The sequence below is a fragment of the Salmo salar genome, unplaced genomic scaffold (assembly GCF_905237065.1).
Source record: "Salmo salar unplaced genomic scaffold, Ssal_v3.1, whole genome shotgun sequence".
NCBI lineage: Eukaryota > Metazoa > Chordata > Actinopteri > Salmoniformes > Salmonidae > Salmo > Salmo salar.
The window spans coordinates 1-25000 of record NW_025547083.1 but is presented as its reverse complement, the minus strand read 5'-3'; the positions used below and the strand labels follow the sequence as shown (position 1 = coordinate 25000).

General features: G+C 46.3%; 1 pseudogene; it reads left to right on the top strand.

Moving 5' to 3' along the window:
* LOC106594357 (unconventional myosin-IXAa-like) overlaps nt 1-24734 on the top strand; it is a 40658-nt pseudogene extending 15924 nt beyond the window's left edge.
* The last annotated feature ends 266 nt before the right edge of the window (nt 24735-25000 follow it).

The following is a 25000-nucleotide window of genomic DNA, read 5'->3' as shown; positions in this document are numbered from 1 at the left end:
AAGCATGTTTTAATGAATGCATAAGCATGGCTGAAATTTGACGTTTTTGTTTCAATACAACATCCTGGTAATTCCCTCTTCATGTGCTGTAACTAAATGGTCTGCTTCTTCTTGATCTGGTCCAGACGCACTGAATTCCTCCCACTTGAAATAGCTGGAAATCGAGTCCATGGCGCTCAGTTTTTTTCATAGCTCAAGTTCCCCTTAGCCTCCCCCTGTCCCACTCTTCCTGTCCTCTTCCTGTAAGCTGTTGGTTTACTGTGAACACTTCTGGCAGGGGACTGCTGTGCAGCGTCTCTAAAGGCATGAGAAAAAGCAGGAGTTTATCATCCTCCTCTGGCCAACCACCTTCTCTCTATGGGGAGAGTTTGACTCTTAGGTGTAAATCTAGGATCAGTTCACCCTCCATTAATCCTTGCCTTAGCCATTATCGAAGGAAATATAAAACTGACCTTACGTCAGTGTTCATGGGTGACTACATTCTATGGATGTTGTGGAAGTTGGAACCACCCATAAGTCTTTGTGCTCCTGTATAATCAGAATCATTATTCAGTAGGGACCAGAAGAGGAGAGCGGAATGAATAGGTGTCTGTCTGTCTCTGTCTCTGTGTTTCTGCTCGTGTCTCTGTGTTTCTGCTCGTGTCTCTGTGTTTCTGCTCGTGTCTCTGTGTTTCTGCTCGTGTCTCTGTGTTTCTGCTCGTGTCTCTGTGTTTCTGCTCTGTGTTTCCGCTCGTGTCTCTGTGTTTCCGCTCGTGTCTCTGTGTTTCTGCTCGTGTCTCTGTGTTTCTGCTCGTGTCTCTGTGTTTCTGCTCGTGTCTCTGTGTTTCTGCTCGTGTCTCTGTGTTTCTGCTCGTGTCTCTGTGTTTCTGCTCGTGTCTCTGTGTTTCCGCTCGTGTCTCTGTGTTTCCGCTCGTGTCTCTGTGTTTCCGCTCGTGTCTCTGTGTTTCTGCTCGTGTCTCTGTGTTTCTGCTCGTGTCTCTGTGTTTCTGCTCGTGTCTCTGTGTTTCTGCTCGTGTCTCTGTGTTTCTGCTCGTGTCTCTGTGTTTCTGCTCGTGTCTCTGTGTTTCTGCTCGTGTCTCTGTGTTTCCGCTCGTGTCTCTGTGTTTCCGCTCGTGTCTCTGTTTCCGCTCGTGTCTCTGTGTTTCTGCTCGTGTCTCTGTGTTTCCGCTCGTGTCTCTGTGTTTCCGCTCGTGTCTCTGTGTTTCTGCTCGTGTCTCTGTGTTTCCGCTCGTGTCTCTGTGTTTCCGCTCGTGTCTCTGTGTTTCCGCTCGTGTCTCTGTGTTTCCGCTCGTGTCTCTGTGTTTCCGCTCGTGTCTCTGTGTTTCCGCTCGTGTCTCTGTGTTTCTGCTCGTGTCTCTGTGTTTCTGCTCGTGTTTCTGCTCGTGTCTCTGTGTTTCTGCTCGTGTCTCTGTGTTTCTGCTCGTGTCTCTGTGTTTCCGCTCGTGTCTCTGTGTTTCCGCTCGTGTCTCTGTGTTTCTGCTCGTGTTTCTGCTCGTGTCTCTGTGTTTCTGCTCGTGTCTCTGTGTTTCTGCTCGTGTCTCTGTGTTTCTGCTCGTGTCTCTGTGTTTCCGCTCGTGTCTCTGTGTTTCCGCTCGTGTCTCTGTGTTTCTGCTCGTGTCTCTGTGTTTCTGCTCGTGTCTCTGTGTTTCCGCTCGTGTCTCTGTGTTTCTGCTCGTGTTTCTGCTCGTGTCTCTGTGTTTCTGCTCGTGTCTCTGTGTCTCTGCTCGTGTCTCTGTGTTTCTGCTCGTGTCTCTGTGTTTCTGCTCGTGTCTCTGTGTTTCTGCTCGTGTTTCTGCTCGTGTCTCTGTGTTTCTGCTCGTGTTTCTGCTCGTGTCTCTGTGTTTCTGCTCGTGTTTCTGCTCGTGTCTCTGTGTTTCTGCTCGTGTCTCTGTGTTTCTGCTCGTGTCTCTGTGTTTCTGCTCGTGTCTCTGTGTTTCTGCTCGTGTTTCTGCTCGTGTCTCTGTGTTTCTGCTCGTGTCTCTGTGTTTCTGCTCGTGTTTCTGCTCGTGTCTCTGTGTTTCTGCTCGTGTCTCTGTGTTTCTGCTCGTGTTTCTGCTCGTGTTTCTGCTCGTGTCTCTGTGTTTCTGCTCGTGTTTCTGCTCGTGTTTCTGCTCGTGTCTCTGTGTTTCTGCTCGTGTCTCTGTGTTTCTGCTCGTGTCTCTGTGTTTCTGCTCGTGTCTCTGTGTTTCTGCTCGTGTCTCTGTGTTTCCGCTCGTGTCTCTGTGTTTCCGCTCGTGTCTCTGTGTTTCCGCTCGTGTCTCTGTGTTTCCGCTCGTGTCTCTATGTTTCTGCTCGTGTTTCTGCTCGTGTCTCTGTGTTTCTGCTCGTGTCTCTGTGTTTCTGCTCGTGTCTCTGTGTTTCTGCTCGTGTCTCTGTGTTTCCGCTCGTGTCTCTGTGTTTCCGCTCGTGTCTCTGTGTTTCTGCTCGTGTTTCTGTGTTTCTGCTCGTGTCTCTGTGTTTCTGCTCGTGTCTCTGTGTCTCTGCTCGTGTTTCTGCTCGTGTCTCTGTGTTTCTGCTCGTGTCTCTGTGTTTCTGCTCGTGTCTCTGTGTCTCTGCTCGTGTCTCTGTGTTTCTGCTCGTGTCTCTGTGTTTCTGCTCGTGTCTCTGTGTTTCCGCTCGTGTCTCTGTGTTTCCGCTCGTGTCTCTGTGTTTCTGCTCGTGTTTCTGCTCGTGTCTCTGTGTTTCTGCTCGTGTCTCTGTGTTTCTGCTCGTGTCTCTGTGTTTCCGCTCGTGTCTCTGTGTTTCTGCTCGTGTTTCTGCTCGTGTCTCTGTGTTTCTGCTCGTGTCTCTGTGTTTCTGCTCGTGTTTCTGCTCGTGTCTCTGTGTTTCTGCTCGTGTCTCTGTGTTTCTGCTCGTGTCTCTGTGTTTCTGCTCGTGTCTCTGTGTTTCTGCTCGTGTTTCTGCTCGTGTCTCTGTGTTTCTGCTTGTGTCTCTGTGTTTCTGCTCGTGTCTCTGTGTTTCTGCTCGTGTCTCTGTGTTTCTGCTCGTGTTTCTGCTCGTGTCTCTGTGTTTCTGCGCGTGTCTCTGTGTTTCTGCTCGTGTTTCTGCTCGTGTCTCTGTGTTTCTGCTCGTGTCTCTGTGTTTCTGCTCGCGTTTCTGCTCGTGTTTCTGCTCGTGTCTCTGTGTTTCTGCTCGTGTCTCTGTGTTTCTGCTCGTGTTTCTGCTCGTGTCTCTGTGTTTCTGCTCGTGTCTCTGTGTTTCTGCTCGTGTCTCTGTGTTTCTGCTCGTGTCTCTGTGTTTCTGCTCGCGTTTCTGCTCGTGTTTCTGCTCGTGTCTCTGTGTTTCTGCTCGTGTCTCTGTGTTTCTGCTCGTGTCTCTGTGTTTCTGCTCGTGTTTCTGCTCGTGTCTCTGTGTTTCTGCTCGTGTCTCTGTGTTTCTGCTCGTGTCTCTGTGTTTCTGCTCGTGTCTCTGTGTTTCTGCTCGTGTCTCTGTGTTTCTGCTCGTGTCTCTGTGTTTCTGCTCGTGTTTCCGCTCGTGTCTCTGTGTTTCTGCTCGTGTCTCTGTGTTTCTGCTCGTGTTTCTGCTCGTGTCTCTGTGTTTCTGCTCGTGTCTCTGTGTTTCTGCTCGTGTCTCTGTGTTTCTGCTCGTGTTTCTGCTCGTGTCTCTGTGTTTCTGCTCGTGTCTCTGTGTTTCTGCTCGTGTCTCTGTGTTTCTGCTCCGTGTCTCTGTGTTTCTGCTCGTGTCTCTGTGTTTCTGCTCGTGTTTCCGCTCGTGTCTCTGTGTTTCTGCTCGTGTCTCTGTGTTTCTGCTCGTGTTTCTGCTCGTGTCTCTGTGTTTCTGCTCGTGTCTCTGTGTTTCTGCTCGTGTCTCTGTGTTTCTGCTCGTGTTTCTGCCTCGTGTCTCTGTGTTTCTGCTCGTGTCTCTGTGTTTCTGCTCGTGTTTCTGCTCGTGTTTCTGCTCGTGTCTCTGTGTTTCTGCTCGTGTCTCTGTGTTTCTGCTCGTGTTTCTGCTCGTGTCTCTGTGTTTCTGCTCGTGTTTCTGCTCGTGTCTCTGTGTTTCTGCTCGTGTCTCTGTGTTTCTGCTCGTGTTTCTGCTCGTGTCTCTGTGTTTCTGCTCGTGTTTCTGCTCGTGTCTCTGTGTTTCTGCTCGTGTCTCTGTGTTTCTGCTCGTGTCTCTGTGTTTCTGCTCGTGTCTCTGTGTTTCTGCTCGTGTCTCTGTGTTTCTGCTCGTGTCTCTGTGTTTCTGCTCGTGTCTCTGTGTTTCTGCTCGTGTTCCCTTTGTCTCTGTGTTTCTGCTCGTGTCTCTGTGTTTCTGCTCGTGTTTCTGCTCGTGTCTCTGTGTTTCTGCTCGTGTCTCTGTGTTTCTGCTCGTGTCTCTGTGTTTCTGCTCGTGTTCTGCTCGTGTCTCTGTGTTTCTGCTCGTGTCTCTGTGTTTCTGCTCGTGTCTCTGTGTTTCTGCTCGTGTCTCTGTGTTTCTGCTCGTGTCTCTGTGTTTCTGCTCGTGTCTCTGTGTTTCTGCTCGTGTCTCTGTGTTTCTGCTCGTGTCTCTGTGTTTCTGCTCGTGTCTCTGTGTTTCTGCTCGTGTCTCTGTGTTTCTGCTCGTGTCTCTGTGTTTCTGCTCGTGTTTCCTGCTCGTGTCTCTGTGTTTCTGCTCGTGTCTCTGTGTTTCTGCTCGTGTTTCTGCTCGTGTCTCTGTGTTTCTGCTCGTGTTTCTGCTCGTGTCTCTGTGTTTCTGCTCGTGTTTCTGCTCGTGTCTCTGTGTTTCTGCTCGTGTCTCTGTGTTTCTGCTCGTGTCTCTGTGTTTCTGCTCGTGTCTCTGTGTTTCTGCTCGTGTCTCTGTGTTTCTGCTCGTGTTTCTGCTCGTGTCTCTGTGTTTCTGCTCGTGTCTCTGTGTTTCTGCTCGTGTTTCTGCTCGTGTCTCTGTGTTTCTGCTCGTGTCTCTGTGTTTCTGCTCGTGTCTCTGTGTTTCTGCTCGTGTTTCTGCTCGTGTCTCTGTGTTTCTGCTCGTGTCTCTGTGTTTCTGCTCGTGTTTCTGCTCGTGTCTCTGTGTTTCTGCTCGTGTTTCTGCTCGTGTCTCTGTGTTTCTGCTCGTGTTTCTGCTCGTGTCTCTGTGTTTCTGCTCGTGTCTCTGTGTTTCTGCTCGTGTTTCTGCTCGTGTCTCTGTGTTTCTGCTCGTGTTTCTGCTCGTGTCTCTGTGTTTCTGCTCGTGTATGCATTATGATGACACCAACCCCCCCTGCCATCCTTGTCCCAGCTTCCCCCAGGCCTCTAACCAGACTCTGCTGGACAAGTTCAAGCGGCAGCATGAGGGCAATGGCTACATTGAGTTCCCTGCAGTCATGGAGCCCGCCTTCATCATCCGTCACTACGCCGGCAAGGTCAAATACGGGGTCAAGGTCAGTGTCTGACTGTCTGAGTCAACAAGAGCTTCATGTGTGTCATAGCGTCCTAGCTTAAATCATTCCATAGAGTGGAATGGAAATGTCTGTAGGACAAACTACTGTTTACTCTGGCAGGAATACTCCTGGAAAGGACCATGTGAAAAGAGAACATCGAGCCAGCATGGTTCAGGTTAGCACGGTGGTGTTAAGGTTATAGGGGTCACCTCATATCTCACTGGTAGTTTCTTTTATTGGGGGGGTTGTAGTTCTAGTCAGGCAAGATGTTTCATGCATTTGGTCATACAGTATGCTGTAGCTGACAGGCACACACACACACACACACACACACACAGTAATGGGCTGTGACGACTTACACATACCTGTACAGGATGATTTGTTAATCACTCTCTTGGCCCAGTTCCCTGCTGCAGAGTCCTATAACCCAGACCTCAGACTTGGCAACCAGTAATATGTCCCACATTGTGCATGTCTGGGCAGTCGTGTTTCACTAAACTTGTTTCTATGTCGTCTCCTGCGAACAACAAACGCTTCATTCTCTCTTGCACTCATTCAACCTGTTCATTTCCATGGGATTTACTATTGTTGTGTTTGGATAGAACGGAGTCCAAGTAATTTTTCATAGCTTGGTTGGAACCACATTGGCAATATATGAGGCATCAATCAATATAATTACCCTGCGGAGAGGAGCATTAAGAAAGGTTTTAATTAGTGGTGTTGCAATCCAGTTCAAACTGAGTCCATCCTCTATGACACGGCTTCTTTAGTGACATGGTTTTGGAAACCTCAGGAGTTCTGCCATACCATACAAGAAGCTGCCTACCTGTTCCAATGAAAGTCTCACTAGAGAGGAAATTAAAAGCTGAAAGATGTATTGAAGCTAAGCTGAGCTTATGTGTACGTTAAACTGAGGGTGAACTGAGTGCAATGCTTAGCTCTTCTTTCTCTCTCTCGCTCTTTCTCTCACACGCACACTCTTCTCTCTCTCCCACGTACACTCTCTCCCTTGTTCTCCCTCTCTCTTTCTCTCGCTCTCACGCACTCTCTTTTTTATCTGTCTCCCTCTCTCCTCTCTCACACGTGCACTCGCTCCCTTGTTCTCCCTCTCTCTTTCTCTCGCTCTCACGCACTCTTTTTTATCTGTCTCTCTCTCTCTCCTCTCTCTCACACGTGCACTCTCTTTTTTTATCTGTCTCTCTCTCTCCTCTCTCTCACACGTGCACTCTCTCCCTTGTTCTCTTTCTCTCGCTCTCACGCACTCTCTTTTTTATCTGTCTCTCTCTCTCCTCTCTCTCACACGTGCACTCTCTTTTTTTATCTGTCTCTCTCTCCTCTCTCTCACACGTGCACTCTCTCCCTTGTTCTCCCTCTCTCTTTCTCTCGCTCTCACGCACTCTTTTTTATCTGTCTCTCTCTCTCTCCTCTCTCTCACACGTACACTCTCTCCCTTGTTCTCCCTCTCTTTCACTCTCACGCACATTCTTTTTTATCTGTCTCTCTCTCCTCTCTCTCACACGTACACTCTCTCCCTTGTTCTCACTCTCACGCACACTCCTTTTTTTATCTCTGTCTCTCTATCACATTCATGTATCCCCACACAGGACTTCCGGGAGAAGAATACAGACCATATGCGTCCTGACATCGTGGCCCTACTGAAGAGCAGCAAAAACGCCTTCATCTGTGGCCTGATGGGCATTGACCCCCAGCCACCTTCCGCTGGGCCGTCCTCAGAGCCTTTTTTCAGAGCCATGGTGGCCTTCAGGGAGTCTGGGAAGAGACACGTACACAGGAAGACTGGTGAGTGTGCTGCACACTGAGTCCTTTTCCCCGTTAGGCTCCTGGGTCCTTTTCCCCGTTAGGCTCCTGGGTCCTTTTTCCCCGTTAGGCTCCTGGGTCCTTTTTCCCCGTTAGGCTCCTGGGTCCTTTTTCCCCGTTAGGCTCCTGGGTCCTTTTTCCCCCGTTAGGCTCCTGGGTCATTTTTCCCCGTTAGGCTCCTGGGTCATTTTTCCCCCGTTAGGCTCCTGGGTCCTTTTTCCCCCGTTAGGCTCCTGGGTCCTTTTTCCCCGTTAGGCTCCTGGGTCCTTTTCCCCGTTAGGCTCCTGGGTCCTTTTTCCCCCGTTAGGCTCCTGGGTCCTTTTTCCCCCGTTAGGCTCCTGGGTCCTTTTTCCCCCGTTAGGCTCCTGGGTCCTTTTTCCCCCGTTAGGCTCCTGGGTCCTTTTTCCCCGTTAGGCTCCTGGGTCCTTTTTCCCCGTTAGGCTCCTGGGTCCTTTTTCCCCCGTTAGGCTCCTGGGTCCTTTTCCCCCGTTAGGCTCCTGGGTCCTTTTTCCCCCGTTAGGCTCCTTTTAAAGGGACATTTATATATTTTTTACTTCATATTCATCCTCTCCAGCACTACCCAAACATCAACATATGTGAAAATTGCATGTTTCCCCTCCTCTTAAAGAAATGTTTTTTGAGGGAGATGAGTGTTTCCAATGACATCATCATTGCTGTGCATCATCAGATTTTAACCAATTATGAGTAGGCATTGCCTACTAATTGGTTTGTTATTTTTAATCAAGCCTTAGTAGACAATTAGTAAGCACTTAGAACGCAATGCTTACTTAAAATTGGTTAAAATCATGATGCACACCAATGATGTCATTGGAGAAAAAAATATATTCTATATTATTTACTACAAAAACATAGAAACGCATCATTTTCACACATGGTGCTGTAGATGATGAAGTTGAAACATTTTAAAATGCCCCTTTAATTCAAGTACACCAGTCATAAGGCATACAGAAGTTATGTAGCTGTAAATTATGAGGTGTGTGTGTGCGCCAGAGACCGCAGTGCAGCCAGGGCACAGGCTGTGTCCTATACCCTCCTCTGTTTGTATAGTGTAGTGCGTGTGCCTAGTGCTGGTAGTACTGTCCTGCATTCAATAGCTAGCTCTGTTAGCTTCTGCTCTATATGACTGTCTTCTGTCCGTCAACCCTTTAGTCTACAGCGGTGCCTTCTGTCCCTCAACCCTTTAGTCTACAGCGGTGCCTTCTGTCCCTCAACCCTTTAGTCTACAGCGGTGCCTTCTGTCCCTCAACCCTTTAGTCTACAGCGGTGCCTTCTGTCCCTCAACCCTTTAGTCTACAGCGGTGCCTTCTGTCCCTCAACCCTTTAGTCTACAGCGGTGCCTTCTGTCCCTCAACCCTTTAGTCTACAGCGGTGCCTTCTGTCCGTCAACCCTTTAGTCTACAGCGGTGCCTTCTGTCCGTCAACCCTTTAGTCTACAGCGGTGCCTTCTGTCCGTCAACCCTTTAGTCTACAGCGGTGCCTTCTGTCCGTCAACCCTTTAGTCTACAGCGGTGCCTTCTGTCCGTCAACCCTTTAGTCTACAGCGGTGCCTTCTGTCCCTCAACCCTTTAGTCTACAGCGGTGCCTTCTGTCCCTCAACCCTTTAGTCTACAGCGGTGCCTTCTGTCCCTCAACCCTTTAGTCTACAGCGGTGCCTTCTGTCCCTCAACCCTTTAGTCTACAGCGGTGCCTTCTGTCCGTCAACCCTTTAGTCTACAGCGGTGCCTTCTGTCCGTCAATCCTTTAGTCTACAGCGGTGCCTTCTGTCCCTCAACCCTTTAGTCTTCAGCGGTGCCTTCTGTCCCTCAAGCCTTTAGTCGACAGTGGTGCCTTCTGTCCCTCAACCCTTTAGTCTACAGTGGTGCCTTCTGTCCCTCAATCCTTTAGTCGACAGTGGTGCCTTCTGTCCCTCAACCCTTTAGTCTACAGTGGTGCCTTCTGTCCGTCAACCCTTTAGTCTGCTACCTCTTGTCTGCCTGCACTGAACATAGACACATTGACATTCTGATTCAGCCATATGAACTGTACACTCCTAGATAACCAACTATAGCCTTTTTGATTCTTAAATACACTTTGACATAGTGTAACTTCCATGCTGACAAAGCAGTAAAGACATTGATTCATTTCCTTATGTGTGAGCGTCAATACCAACTGCTGGGGCCCCATACCAATTGGCGGAAATGTGTGTCAAAAACCTGACTCAATGTTCAAATTCTTGATTACTCATTCAGAGATGTGCTCACGCCAAATGTAAATGTAACACTGTCAAAGGGGACATGGAGTTTTGAATTTTAAAATGGATCACTGATGACATCATGATCTCCTAAAGCTGACGGCTTGTGAAGGAGGGGAAATAGCCTGCAGGTTAACTCTGTCACCGTCAAACTCACCCTCCTAGAACCACAACGCATCCCACCTCCTCCCCCAACTGCAGTTTGAATGGGGTGTATATCCTGTCTCCTGAACGTCTGGCAGGTATCTCTCCTAGTCTGCTGCTCTTCATTCTTCCTGCTGTCTAATCTGTCTTTTCTCTTTCTTTTTTTCTTTCTTTTTGTTTCCTTCTCTTTTTTTTTGCTTCCCAAGGGCATGATGCCGCTGCTCCCTGTGCAGTTTTGTGCAGTGTGGATAGTTTTAGCTTTCTGCATCACCCTGTGCATCAGAGAAGTTTAGAGATCCTGCAGAGGTGCAAAGAGGAGAAGTACAGTAAGACTGCATTTCCCACAATACCTCTCTCTCCTCACTTTCATGCAACTGTGAGGGGTAACCGTAGGGGTGAAGTAGACCAACAGCATCAGACCAGTTGAATTATAGCGTTCTTTAGATATCATTTTTGTGAGGGGGAACTAATTTAAGACCCCAAGATCTCTTGTTTACTCTTCATTAAAATCAGTAGTTTAGTTCCACAGCATTTGCCATCTACCTGTACGGTCTAGATATTTAGTAGGTGAACCTATAATGTTTCTATTCATCCTTCCATTAAATTAGATGCTTGTTGGTCTCCTCTCCCCCTCCCCCAATCTCTGCATGCACCTGTATGTGTCTTAACAGCCAGTCTTGCATGTGATCTAGTATGAGCCTATGCTAGTCCCCCCTTCCACCTTCTCACTAACTCTGTGATTGTGGGGCGACCCAGCACTGAACGGTCCTGTTAGCATGGTGACAGGCACTCTAACCTCCTGTTTAATCCACGCTGTGGTCTGGGGTAAGACACAGTAACACCACTAGTCTCCACCATCACCACCACCATCACAGACACATGCAGTGTTGTCACCATGTTGCCCTGGTGGCCCTGGCCTGTTACCCTGACCTGGTACCTGCTCAGGGGCAGGGGGGCGTAGATCAGGGCTCATCTCACTGGTCCACCATGTCACTAGTCTGCACCCCCCCACAACTGAAATATAGAGAACATCTAGCCTATCAGAGGGCATGGTTGTGCTATTACCATATTGTTTGTTTATGCTTATCCTATTACCATATTCCAATCATCTCAGATCTACTTGAAGTGCCCACAGGTAGGGTCTAGGGGACGATCTGGACGGGTATGGTTTCCATGTAAGGGATGGGGGTTGGTTTGGAGGGGTTTCCACCCGTCCCTCCATCTCGCCCTCATGTAAATCTAACTAACCTATTCACACACAAACCAATAATATCCATCTTCAAGTGTTCTAGAAAAACACACAAGGTTTTTCAACGCCAAGTCCACACCAAGCACAGTTTTTAAGAGCTTGTAGCCAACTGTTTTTTTCTTCTCTTGTTACCCTTCAACAGCGCCGGATATAGCAGAACTTACTGATGATACTGAACACCATATAGCATACAGCCTTGAACCAGTCTGAAATTAGTTGCTAGAATGTAGTTCACTTCAAATCACTTTCTCAGTGATGGGATGCTTTCTAGATGCTCTGTTTTCTCTCACTGTGTGTGATTGGCAGAGGTTTCACGACGGAATGTTGGTGTATGGATTACATCATCTCCTCTGCCAGCTGTCATAAGCCAATCAGATTGAGGGAAACCTCACAGCTGCCAAAAACACAACCGTCACAGTTATTGAAAAATGCTTTCCTGACAAAACCGGTTTGTTTTCTCCAATTGGAGGCCAACAATATCTCACTCAAATAGGTGCTTCAGCGCTACAATGGTTCCTTTAAACATGATCCAGAAGCACCCATTGTTCTTTTTAAATGCAAAAATTCAGCTCAATTATATTTTGCATATTTGGATATTTGACCACAAAGTTATAGATTCTCCTCTCGATCTTCATGTATATCATCATCAAATTCTTCATAGAATACCATCTTCCGAGAAAAGAGATGTTTCTTGGAATATCAGGATGATTCATGAGTCATGGGTTTATATAAATATTTGGTTTCTGGGGAGTTAGAATTGTGGTTCTTAGTGTTGGACCTTCCCAATTATAAAAGGCATGTTTCCAATAACTGTCTTTAACAGTGTCCATACAGTGAACTAAAACCCTTGTTAATCATTAGTCCAAACTAAACTGAGTAACGCTTCCAAAATGGATCTTCCAGACTTCCATAATTCTCACAACCACGCTAACAGCAGACAAACTCACTGTTAACCTCCATTATTTTTAGCACCATATAACCCGATTTAAATCAGACATTTGGATACATGGAACTGTCATTATGACATCATTACAACCAGAAACAGCCCAGTTCTGTCCACTGAGTTAGAATTGGTACTGTCCTGGGGTCTAACATTGGTCTGGGTTTGGCCTGGTCCATCTTTGCGTGTCCTCTCACCTTGTTGTGTTCTCCTCCTTCCCTGTCTCTCCCGGCTCAGGTGTGGTCAGGAAGAGTCTACGAACACCGCTGTCAGACCTGCAGGGCAGCAACACGCTCAACGAGAAATCTCCACGGTAAGACCACCTGTGTACTGTACAGTGTATGCTGAGATATGTTGTCGCCTAGCGGTTAACAGCATTGGACCAGTAACCAAAAATTGCTGGTTTGAATCCCCGAGCTGACTAGGTGAAAAATCTGTAGATATGCCCTTGAGCAAGGCACTTAACCATAATTACTCCTGTAAGTCGCTCTGGATAAGAGTGTTTGCTAAATTACTAAAATGTCAAATGTAGATGATTCTGTGCTAAGGAGCGTCATTGCTGAACACACTCCAGAGATTATCTACACTCCAGAGTGTCCAGGGCAATGACGCTCCCCAGTACAGAAGAGGAGGGTTGTTTAATAATGACGCTCCCCAGTACAGAAGAGGAGGGTTGTTTAATAATGACGCTCCCCAGTACAGAAGAGGAGGGTTGTTTAATAATGACGCTCCCCAGTACAGAAGAGGAGGGTTGTTTAATAATGACGCTCCCCAGTACAGAAGAGGAGGGTTGTTTAATAATGACGCTCCCCAGTACAGAAGAGGAGGGTTGTTTAATAATGACGCTCCCCAGTACAGAAGAGGAGGGTTGTTTAATAATGACGCTCCCTAGTACAGAAGAGGAGGGTTGTTTAATAATGACGCTCCCAGTACAGAAGAGGAGGGTTGTTTAATAATGACGCTCCCCAGTACCGAAGAGGAGGGTTGTTTAATAATGACGCTCCCCAGTACAGAAGAGGAGGGTTGTTTAATAATGACGCTCCCCAGTACAGAAGAGGAGGGTTGTTTAATAATGACGCTCCCCAGTACAGAAGAGGAGGGTTGTTTAATAATGACGCTCCCCAGTACAGAAGAGGAGGGTTGTTTAATAATGACGCTCCCCAGTACAGAAGAGGAGGGTTGTTTAACCTCTCTAGGGTATGTGGGACGAAATCGTCCCACCTACTCAACAGCCAGTGGAATCCCGTGGCGCGATATTCAAATACCTTAGAAATGCTATTACTTCAATTTCTCAAACATATGACTATTTTACACCATTTTAAAGACAAGACTCTCATTAATCTAACCCCACTGTCCGATTTCAAAAGGCTTTACAACGAAAGCAAAACATTAGATTATGTCAGCAGAGTACCCAGCCAGAAATAATCAGACACCCATTTTTCAAGCTAGCATATAATGTCACATAAACCCAAACCACAGCTAAATGCAGCACTAACCTTTTGATGATCTTCATCAGATGACACACCTAGGACATTATGTTATACAATACATGCATGTTTTGTTCAATCAAGTTCATATTTATATCAAAAACCAGCTTTTTACATTAGCATGTGACGTTCAGAACTAGCATACCCACCGCAAACTTCCGGTGAATTTACTAAATTACTCACGATAAACGTTCACAAAAAACATAACAATTATTTTAAGAATTATAGATACAGAACTCCTTTATGCAATCGCTATGTCCGATTTTAAAATAGCTTTTCGGCAAAAGTACATTTTTGCAATATTCTGAGTAGATAGCTCGCCATCACGGGCTAGCTATTTTGACACCCACCAAGTTTGGCACTCACCAAACTCAGATTTACTATAAGAAAAATGTTATTACCTTTGCTGTTCTTCGTCAGAATGCACTCCCAGGACTTCTACTTCAATAACAAATGTTGGTTTGGTTCAAAATAATCCATGGTTATGTTCAAATATCCTCTGTTTTGTTCGTGCATTCAAGACACTATCCGAAGGGTAACGAAGGGTGACGCGCCCGGCGCGTATCGTGACAAAAAATGTATAAATATTCCATTACCGTACTTCGAAGCATGTCAACCGCTGTTTAAAATCAATTTTTATGCGATTTTTCTCGTAAAAAAGCGATAATATTCCGACCGGGAAACCCTGTTTTCGTTCAAAGACTGAAAATCTAAAATGGACTCTTCACGTGCACGCGCGCCCCCGTCTCATTGTTCTCAGATCGACCACTATCCAAATGCGCTACTGTTTTTCAGCCATGGCCTGCAAAGTCATCATTCAACGTTCTGCCGCCTTCTGAGAGCCTATGGGAGCCGTAGGAAGTGTCACGTTACAGCAGAGATCCTCAGTTTTCAATAAAGAGAGTGTAGAAGGCCAAGAAATGGTCAGAGAGGGCACTTCCTGTTTGGAATCTTCAGGTTTTTGCCTGCCATATGAGTTCTGTTATACTCACAGACACCATTCAAACAGTTTTAGAAACTTTAGGGTGTTTTCTATCCAAATCAAACAATTATATGCATATTCTAGTTTCTGGGCAGTAGTAATAACCAGATTAAATCGGGTACGTTTTTTATCCGGCCGTGCAAATACTGCCCCCTACCCTAGAGAGGTTAATAATGACGCTCCCCAGTACAGAAGAGGAGGGTTGTTTAATAATGACGCTCCCCAGTACAGAAGAGGAGGGTTGTTTAATAATGACGCTCCCCAGTACAGAAGAGGGTTGTTTAATAATGACGCTCCCCAGTACAGAAGAGGGTTGTTTAATAATGACGCTCCCCAATACAGAAGAGGAGGGTTGTTTAATAATGACGCTCCCCAGTACAGAAGAGGGTTGTTTAATAATGACGCTCCCCAGTACAGAAGAGGATGGTTGTTTAATAATGACGCTCCCCAGTACAGAAGAGGAGGGTTGTTTAATAATGACGCTCCCCAGTACAGAAGAGGAGGGTTGTTTAATAATGACGCTCCCCAGTACAGAAGAGGAGGGTTGTTTAATAATGACGCTCCCCAGTACAGAAGAGGAGGGTTGTTTAATAATGACGCTCCCCAGTACAGAAGAGGAGGGTTGTTTAATAATGACGCTCCCCAGTACAGAAGAGGAGGGTTGTTTAATAATGACGCTCCCCAGTACAGAAGAGGGTTGTTTAATAATGACGCTCCCCAGTATCGAAGAGGAGGGTTGTTTAATAATGACGCTCCCCAGTACAGAAGAGGAGGGTTGTTTAATAATGACGCTCCCCAGTACAGAAGAGGAGGGTTGTTTAATAATGACGCTCCCCAGTACAGAAGAGGAGGGTTGTTTAATAATGACGCTCCCTAGTACAGAAGAGGGTTGTTTAATAATGACTCTCCCCAGTACAGAAGAGGGTTGTTTAATAATGACGCTCCCCAGTACAGAAGAGGAGGGTTGTTTAATAATGACGCTCCCTAGTACAGAAGAGGGTTGTTCAGCAATGGGTTGGAGAAAAGTCTGACACAGCTTTAAAATAATGAATAAGGATTGTGCACTGACTCACATAACGCCTTCCACTGCCCCTAGAGCCCCATACCCCCCAATTAACCCCATAGCATGACATTACTGCCCCCTAGAGCCCCATACCCCTAATTAACCCCATAGCATGATATTACTGCCCCCTAGAGCCCCATACCCCTAATTAACCCCATAGCATGACATTACTGCCCCCTAGAGCTACATACCCCCTAATTAACCCCATAGCATGACATTACTGCCCCCTAGAGCCCCATACCCCCTAATTAACCCCATAGCATGACATTACTGCCCCTTAGAGCTACATACCTCCTAATTAACCCCAACGCATGACATTACTGCCCCCCATACCCCCTAATTAACCCCAACGCATGACATTACTGCCCCCTAGAGCCCCCTACTCCCTAATTAACCCCATAGCATGCAATTACTGCCTCCTAGAGCCCCATACCCCCTAATTAACCCCATAGCATGACATTACTGCCCCCCTAGAGCCCCATACCCCTAATTAACCCCATAGCATGACATTACTGCCCCTAGAGCCACATACCCCTAATTAACCCCATAGCATGACATTACTGCCCCCTAGAGCCCCATACCCCTAATTAACCCCATAGCATGACATTACTGCCCCCTAGAGCCACATACCCCTAATTAACCCCATAGCATGACATTACTGCCCCTAGAGCCACATACCCCCTAATTAACCCCATAGCATGACATTACTGCCCCTAGAGCCACATACCCCTAATTAACCCCATAGCATGACATTACTGCCTCGTAGAGCTACATACCCCCTAATTAACCCCATAGCATGACATTACTGCCTCCTAGAGCCCCATACCCCTAATTAACCCCATAGCATGACATTACTGCCCCCCATACCCCTAATTAACCCCATAGCATGACATTACTGCCCCCTAGAGCCCCATACCCCTAATTAACCCCATAGCATGACATTACTGCCCGCAAGAGCCACATACCCCCTAATTAACCCCAACGCATGACATTACTGCCCCTAGAGCCCCCTACTCCCTAATTAACCCCATAGCATGACATTACTGCCCCCTAGAGCCCCATACCCCCTAATTAACCCCATAGCATGACATTACTGCCCCTTAGAGCTACATACCTCCTAATTAACCCCAACGCATGACATTACTGCCCCCATACCCCTAATTAACCCCAACGCATGACATTACTGCCCCTAGAGCCCCCTACTCCCTAATTAACCCCATAGCATGCAATTACTGCCTCCTAGAGCCCCATACCCCTAATTAACCCCATAGCATGACATTACTGCCCCCTAGAGCCACATACCCCCTAATTAACCCCATAGCATGACATTACTGCCCCCTAGAGCCCCATACCCCTAATTAACCCCATAGCATGACATTACTGCCTCCTAGAGCCCCATACCCCCTAATTAACCCCATAGCATGACATTACTGCCCCCATACCCCTAATTAACCCCATAGCATGACATTACTGCCCCCTAGAGCCCCATACCCCCTAATTAACCCCATAGCATGACATTACTGCCATGATGGATGGCCTTCTCCTCCCTGGCTGCTGGGATGGATTACTGGGTGGAATCCATGATGGATGGCCTTCTCCTCCCTGGCTGCTGGGATGGATTACTGAGTGGAATCCATGATGGATGTCCTTCTACTCTCCAGCCCTGATGGCTTGCTGGGTGGAATCCATGATGGATCTCCTTCTCTCCAGCCCTGATGGCTTGCCGGGTGGAATCCATGATGGATCTCCTTCTCTCCAGCCCTGATGGCTTGCCGGGTGGAATCCATGATGGATATCCTTCTCTCCAGCCCTGATGGCTTGCTGGGTGGAATCCATGATGGATCTCCTTCTCCTCCCCAGTCCTGATGCAGTATTCTACCAGTGGTTACTCAGGAGTGTCTTTCTCTCTCCTGACTCCTCCCCTCAGGGCTTAAGGGGTTTGGTGTTAGGGGTTTTGGTGTTAGGGGTTGACCGTTAACCGACCCGAGCCACTGTGTTGATAGGAAAACGTGCTGTTTGTTCAGGTGCTTGGCTAGGATGACCAGGGTTTACCTTGAGGCCTGAGGCTTTACACTGCAGAACCTAGGTCTAGGATAGCATATCCCATTTGTAGTGGTGCTTAATATGTCTACAGGACATGAAATACAGTCAATGTTGGTCAATAATTTTCTTATTTAAGCTTTTTCCTAGCTCTTTCCAAGTTGTCCAGCTAAAATGAAATCTCTATTTTCTCAAGGCATATTTTTAACTGTGGATCATTTGAAACTTCCTAACCAGGGATGGTGTGGGCTGGAATGGGCGTGGTGGGCGGCAGGGCCGCCTGTCATCCAGCGGGTCCAACACAGAAGAGGACGGAGGAATATTTGTCAATTCCACCAGCAGCAAGCTCCTGGAGAGAGCCCACGGCATCCTCATGTGAGTGACTCAACATCTTAGTTTAACACCAGTCACCCACCCACCACCACCACTCCTTAAGTTACTGTCAGGACTGACTGTTTCTGTCTCAAACCCCCTACACCACTCCTTAACCTCTATGGGCTATGTGGGACGCTAGCGTGCCACCCGTGGTGCACTCCATCAACAGCAGGTGCATTTCAAGAGCGGCAAATTTGAATCCAAATAAATGTCAAAATTCAAATTTTTCAAAAAATACAACTATGTTACACCATTTGAAAGATAAACATCTCCTTAATCTAACCACGTTTTACGATTTCAAAAAGGTTTTACGGCGAAAGCATAAATTTAGAGTATGTTAGGACAGTACATTTACAAGAGTTGTGTGTAATGTTTTGTCAAGTCAAAGACAGGGTCACCAAAACCATAAAACCAGCTAAAATGATGCACTAACCTTTTACAATCTCCATCAGATGACACTCCTAGGACATTATGTTAGACAATGCATGCATTTTTAGTTCTATCAAGTTCATATTTATATCCAAAAACAGCGTTTTACTATGGCATTGATGTTGAGGAAATCGTTTCCCTCCAATAACCGGCAGTCAAGTCAGCGTCACAAATTAAATAATTAAAATTAGAAAACATTGGTAAAATATTATATTGTCATTTAAAGAATTATAGATTTACATCTTTTGAACGCAATCAACTTGCCAGATTTAAAAATAACCTTACTGGGAAATCACACTTTGCAATAATCTGAGCACTGCGCCCATAAAAATACGGCGTTGCGATACAGACTAGACGTCATGTTGGGGAGATCTAAAATCGAAAATACTATGTAAATAATCCATTACCTTTGATTCTCTTCATCAGATGTCACTTCCAGGTATCACAGGTCCATAACGAATGTAGTTTTGTTCAAAAAAGCTCATCATTTATGTCCAAAAATCTCCGTCCGTTAGCACATGATGTAAGCCAGCCGGACTTCTCGTCATGAACGAGGGGAAAAAATATATTTCCGTTCGTTCAAACATGTCAAACGTTGTATAGCATAAATCATTAGGGCCTTTTTAACCAGAACATGAATAATATTCAAGGTGGACGAATGCATACTCTTTTATAACGTATTGGAACGAGGGTACCCAACATCAACTCGCGCGCAAGGTGTCTAATGGGCCATCATCGTTCCATGGCTCTTGTTCGGTCAGATCTCCCTCCACAAGACTCAAAACACTTTGTAAAGGCTGGTGACATCTAGTGGAAGCAATAGGAAGTGCCAAAATATTCCTAAACCCCTGTGTTTTTCAATGGGATAGGTTTAAAGTCAATACAACACATCAGGTATCCACTTCCTGTCAGAAAATGTCTCAGGGTTTTGCCTGCCAAATGAGTTCTGTTATACTCACAGACACCATTCAAACAGTTTTGGAAACTTTAGAGTGTTTTCTATCCATATATAATAAGTATATGCATATTGTAGTTACTGGGTAGGATTAGTAACCAGATTAAATCGGGTACATTTTTTTTATCCAGACGTGCAAATGCTGCCCCCTAGACCCAACAGGTTAAGTTACTGTCAGGACTGACTGTTTCTGTCTCAAACCCCCTACACCACTCCTTAAGTTACTGTCAGGACTGACTGTTTCTGTCTCAAACCCCCTACACCACTCCTTAAGTTACTGTCAGGACTGACTGTTTCTGTCTCAAACCTCCTACACCACTCCTTAAGTTACTGTCAGGACTGACTGTTTCTGTCTCAAACCTCCTACACCACTCCTTAAGTTACTGTCAGGACTGACTGTTTCTCTCTCAAACCTCCTACACCACTCCTTAAGTTACTGTCAGGACTGACTGTTTCTGTCTCAAACCTCCTACACCACTCCTTAAGTTACTGTCAGGACTGACTGTTTCTGTCTCAAACCTCCTACACCACTCCTTAAGTTACTGTCAGGACTGACTGTTTCTGTCTCAAACCTCCTACACCACACCTTAAGTTACTGTCAGAACTGACTGTTTCTGTCTCAAACCCCCTACACCACTCCTTAAGTTACTGTCAGGACTGACTGTTTCTGTCTCAAACCTCCTACACCACACCTTAAGTTACTGTCAGGACTGACTGTTTCTGTCTCAAACCTCCTACACCACTCCTTAAGTTACTGTCAGGACTGACTGTTTCTGTCTCAAACCTCCTACACCACACCTTAAGTTACTGTCAGAACTGACTGTTTCTGTCTCAAACCCCCTACACCACTCCTTAAGTTACTGTCAGGACTGACTGTTTCTCTCTCAAACCTCCTACACCACACCTTAAGTTACTGTCAGGACTGACTGTTTCTGTCTCAAACCTCCTACACCACTCCTTAAGTTACTGTCAGGACTGACTGTTTCTGTCTCAAACCTCCTACACCACTCCTTAAGTTACTGTCAGGACTGACTGTTTCTGTCTCAAACCTCCTACACCACTCCCTTAAGTTACTGTCAGGACTGACTGTTTCTGTCTCAAACCTCCTACACCACTCCTTAAGTTACTGTCAGGACTGACTGTTTCTGTCTCAAACCCCTACACCACTCCTTAAGTTACTGTCAGAACTGACTGTTTCTGTCTCAAACCTCCTACACCACTCCTTAAGTTACTGTCAGAACTGACTGTTTCTGTCTCAAACCCCTACACCACTCCTTAAGTTACTGTCAGAACTGACTGTTTCTGTCTCAAACCCCTACACCACTCCTTAAGTTACTGTCAGAACTGACTGTTTCTGTCTCAAACCTCCTACACCACTCCTTAGGTTACTGTCAGAACTGACTGTTTCTGTCTCAAACCTCCTACACCACTCCTTAAGTTACTGTCAGAACTGACTGTTTCTGTCTCAAACCTCCTACACCACTCCTTAAGTTACTGTCAGAACTGACTGTTTCTGTCTCAAACCTCCTACACCACTCCTTAAGTTACTGTCAGAACTGACTGTTTCTGTCTCAAACCTCCTACACCACACCTTAAGTTACTGTCAGGACTGACTGTTTCTGTCTCAAACCTCCTACACCACTCCTTAAGTTACTGTCAGGACTGACTGTTTCTCTCTCAAACCTCCTACACCACTCCTTAAGTTACTGTCAGAACTGACTGTTTCTGTCTCAAACCTCCTACACCACACCTTAAGTTACTGTCAGGACTGACTGTTTCTGTCTCAAACCTCCTACACCACTCCTTAAGTTACTGTCAGGACTGACTGTTTCTCTCTCAAACCTCCTACACCACACCTTAAGTTACTGTCAGGACTGACTGTTTCTCTCTCAAACCTCCTACACCACACCTTAAGTTACTGTCAGGACTGACTGTTTCTGTCTCAAACCTCCTACACCACACCTTAAGTTACTGTCAGGACTGACTGTTTCTGTCTCAAACCTCCTACACCACACCTTAAGTTACTGTCAGGACTGACTGTTTCTGTCTCAAACCTCCTACACCACTCCTTAAGTTACTGTCAGGACTGACTGTTTCTGTCTCAAACCTCCTACACCACTCCTTAAGTTACTGTCAGGACTGACTGTTTCTGTCTCAAACCTCCTACACCACTCCTTAAGTTACTGTCAGGACTGACTGTTTCTGTCTCAAACCTCCTACACCACTCCTTAAGTTACTGTCAGGACTGACTGTTTCTGTCTCAAACCTCCTACACCACTCCTTAAGTTACTGTCAGGACTGACTGTTTCTGTCTCAAACCTCCTACACCACTCCTTAAGTTACTGTCAGGACTGACTGTTTCTCTCTCAAACCTCCTACACCACTCCTTAAGTTACTGTCAGGACTGACTGTTTCTGTCTCAAACCTCCTACACCACTCCTTAAGTTACTGTCAGGACTGACTGTTTCTGTCTCAAACCCCTACACCACTCCTTAAGTTACTGTCAGGACTGACTGTTTCTGTCTCAAACCTCCTACACCACTCCTTAAGTTACTGTCAGAACTGACTGTTTCTGTCTCAAACCTCCTACACCACTCCTTAAGTTACTGTCAGGACTGACTGTTTCTGTCTCAAACCTCCTACACCACTCCTTAAGTTACTGTCAGGACTGACTGTTTCTGTCTCAAACCTCCTACACCACTCCTTAAGTTACTGTCAGGACTGACTGTTTCTGTCTCAAACCCCCTACACCACTCCTTAAGTTACTGTCAGGACTGACTGTTTCTGTCTCAAACCTCCTACACCACTCCTTAAGTTACTGTCAGGACTGACTGTTTCTGTCTCAAACCTCCTACACCACTCCTTAAGTTACTGTCAGGACTGACTGTTTCTGTCTCAAACCTCCTACACCACTCCTTAAGTTACTGTCAGGACTGACTGTTTCTGTCTCAAACCCCCTACACCACTCCTTAAGTTACTGTCAGGACTGACTGTTTCTGTCTCAAACCCCCTACACCACTCCTTAAGTTACTGTCAGAACTGACTGTTTCTGTCTCAAACCCCCTACACCACTCCTTAAGTTACTGTCAGGACTGACTGTTTCTGTCTCAAACCTCCTACACCACTCCTTAAGTTACTGTCAGGACTGACTGTTTCTGTCTCAAACCTCCTACACCACTCCTTAAGTTACTGTCAGAACTGACTGTTTCTCTCTCAAACCTCCTACACCACTCCTTAAGTTACTGTCAGGACTGACTGTTTCTGTCTCAAACCTCCTACACCACTCCTTAAGTTACTGTCAGGACTGACTGTTTCTCTCTCAAACCTCCTACACCACACCTTAAGTTACTGTCAGGACTGACTGTTTCTGTCTCAAACCCCCTACACCACTCCTTAAGTTACTGTCAGGACTGACTGTTTCTGTCTCAAACCTCCTACACCACTCCTTAAGTTACTGTCAGAACTGACTGTTTCTGTCTCAAACCTCCTACACCACTCCTTAAGTTACTGTCAGGACTGACTGTTTCTGTCTCAAACCCCTACACCACTCCTTAAGTTACTGTCAGGACTGACTGTTTCTGTCTCAAACCCCTACACCACTCCTTAAGTTACTGTCAGGACTGACTGTTTCTGTCTCAAACCTCCTACACCACTCCTTAAGTTACTGTCAGAACTGACTGTTTCTGTCTCAAACCTCCTACACCACTCCTTAAGTTACTGTCAGGACTGACTGTTTCTGTCTCAAACCTCCTACACCACTCCTTAAGTTACTGTCAGGACTGACTGTTTCTCTCTCAAACCTCCTACACCACTCCTTAAGTTACTGTCAGAACTGACTGTTTCTGTCTCAAACCTCCTACACCACTCCTTAAGTTACTGTCAGAACTGACTGTTTCTGTCTCAAACCTCCTACACCACTCCTTAAGTTACTGTCAGGACTGACTGTTTCTGTCTCAAACCCCCTACACCACTCCTTAAGTTACTGTCAGGACTGACTGTTTCTCTCTCAAACCTCCTACACCACTCCTTAAGTTACTGTCAGGACTGACTGTTTCTGTCTCAAACCTCCTACACCACTCCTTAAGTTACTGTCAGAACGGACTGTTTCTGTCTCAAATCTCCTACACCACTCCTTAAGTTACTGTCAGGACTGACTGTTTCTGTCTCAAACCTCCTACACCACTCCTTAAGTTACTGTCAGAACTGACTGTTTCTGTCTCAAACCTCCTACACCACTCCTTAAGTTACTGTCAGGACTGACTGTTTCTGTCTCAAACCTCCTACACCACACCTTAAGTTACTGTCAGGACTGACTGTTTCTGTCTCAAACCTCCTACACCACTCCTTAAGTTACTGTCAGGACTGACTGTTTCTGTCTCAAACCTCCTACACCACTCCTTAAGTTACTGTCAGAACTGACTGTTTCTGTCTCAAACCTCCTACACCACTCCTTAAGTTACTGTCAGGACTGACTGTTTCTGTCTCAAACCTCCTACACCACTCCTTAAGTTACTGTCAGAACTGACTGTTTCTGTCTCAAACCTCCTACACCACTCCTTAAGTTACTGTCAGGACTGACTGTTTCTGTCTCAAACCTCCTACACCACACCTTAAGTTACTGTCAGGACTGACTGTTTCTGTCTCAAACCTCCTACACCACTCCTTAAGTTACTGTCAGGACTGACTGTTTCTGTCTCAAACCTCCTACACCACTCCTTAAGTTACTGTCAGGACTGACTGTTTCTCTCTCAAACCTCCTACACCACTCCTTAAGTTACTGTCAGGACTGACTGTTTCTGTCTCAAACCTCCTACACCACTCCTTAAGTTACTGTCAGGACTGACTGTTTCTCTCTCAAACCTCCTACACCACTCCTTAAGTTACTGTCAGGACTGACTGTTTCTGTCTCAAACCCCCTACACCACTCCTTAAGTTACTGTCAGGACTGACTGTTTCTGTCTCAAACCTCCTACACCACTCCTCTTTAAGACCTATTTTGGCCTGGTAGAGAAGACGCAGTGTAGATATTCTTCTGTCCCTAAAACCATCTGCTCTCTTTTACCAGGAGAAACAAAAACTACAAATCAAAGCCCAGTCTTCCAAAGGTAAGCCACCTTGTTAAGCCACCTTGTTAAGCCACCTTGTTAAGCCACCTTGTTAAGCCACCTTGTTAAGCCACCTTGTGTTTAAACCTCTAGTGATGGTACTAGTGCTGACTCATACTGGCTGTGTGTTCTTCTCTGTTACCGCAGCACTTGCTTGACGTCAAGTCCCTAAAGTACCTCAGCAACCTGACGCTGCACGACCGCATCACCAAGTCCCTCCTCCACCTCCACAAGAAGAAGAAACCACCCAGCATCAGCGCTCAGTTCCAGGTCAGTCAGTCCCCCTTAGGCACAGATCTAGGATCAGTGTATCTTTCCCAAATCATGCCCTTAACTATTAGGGCAAGGGTGTCAAACTTAAATCCTGGCGAGCCATGAGGCTGCTGGTTTTTGATATATCATTTCTATTCATGTCCAATTACGCCCATTAAGACCGAGACAACAAAGTGAGGGGAGTTCCTAACTAATCAGTGACCTTAATTAATTAATTAATCAAGTGCAAGGGAGGAGCGATGACCCGCAGGCCCTCGAGGACTGGAGTTTGACACCTGTGTTTCAGGGGATAAAAGACAAAACTGACCTCAGATCAGTGGTTAGGGGTAACGTCACTCTACTCCACTTATCTGGGATGTGTATTGGAAGTGACCAGCTGAGTCCAGCTGACATTATGTCTGTCTGTCTGTCTGTCTGTCTGTCTGTCTGTCTGTCTGTCTGTCTGTCTGTCTGTCTGTCTGTCTGTCTGTCTGTCTGTCTGTCTGTCTGTCTGTCTGATCCCAGCCTGTGACGTCTTTTTACAACCTTGTCTGTCTGTCATCTTTTTAGCATCC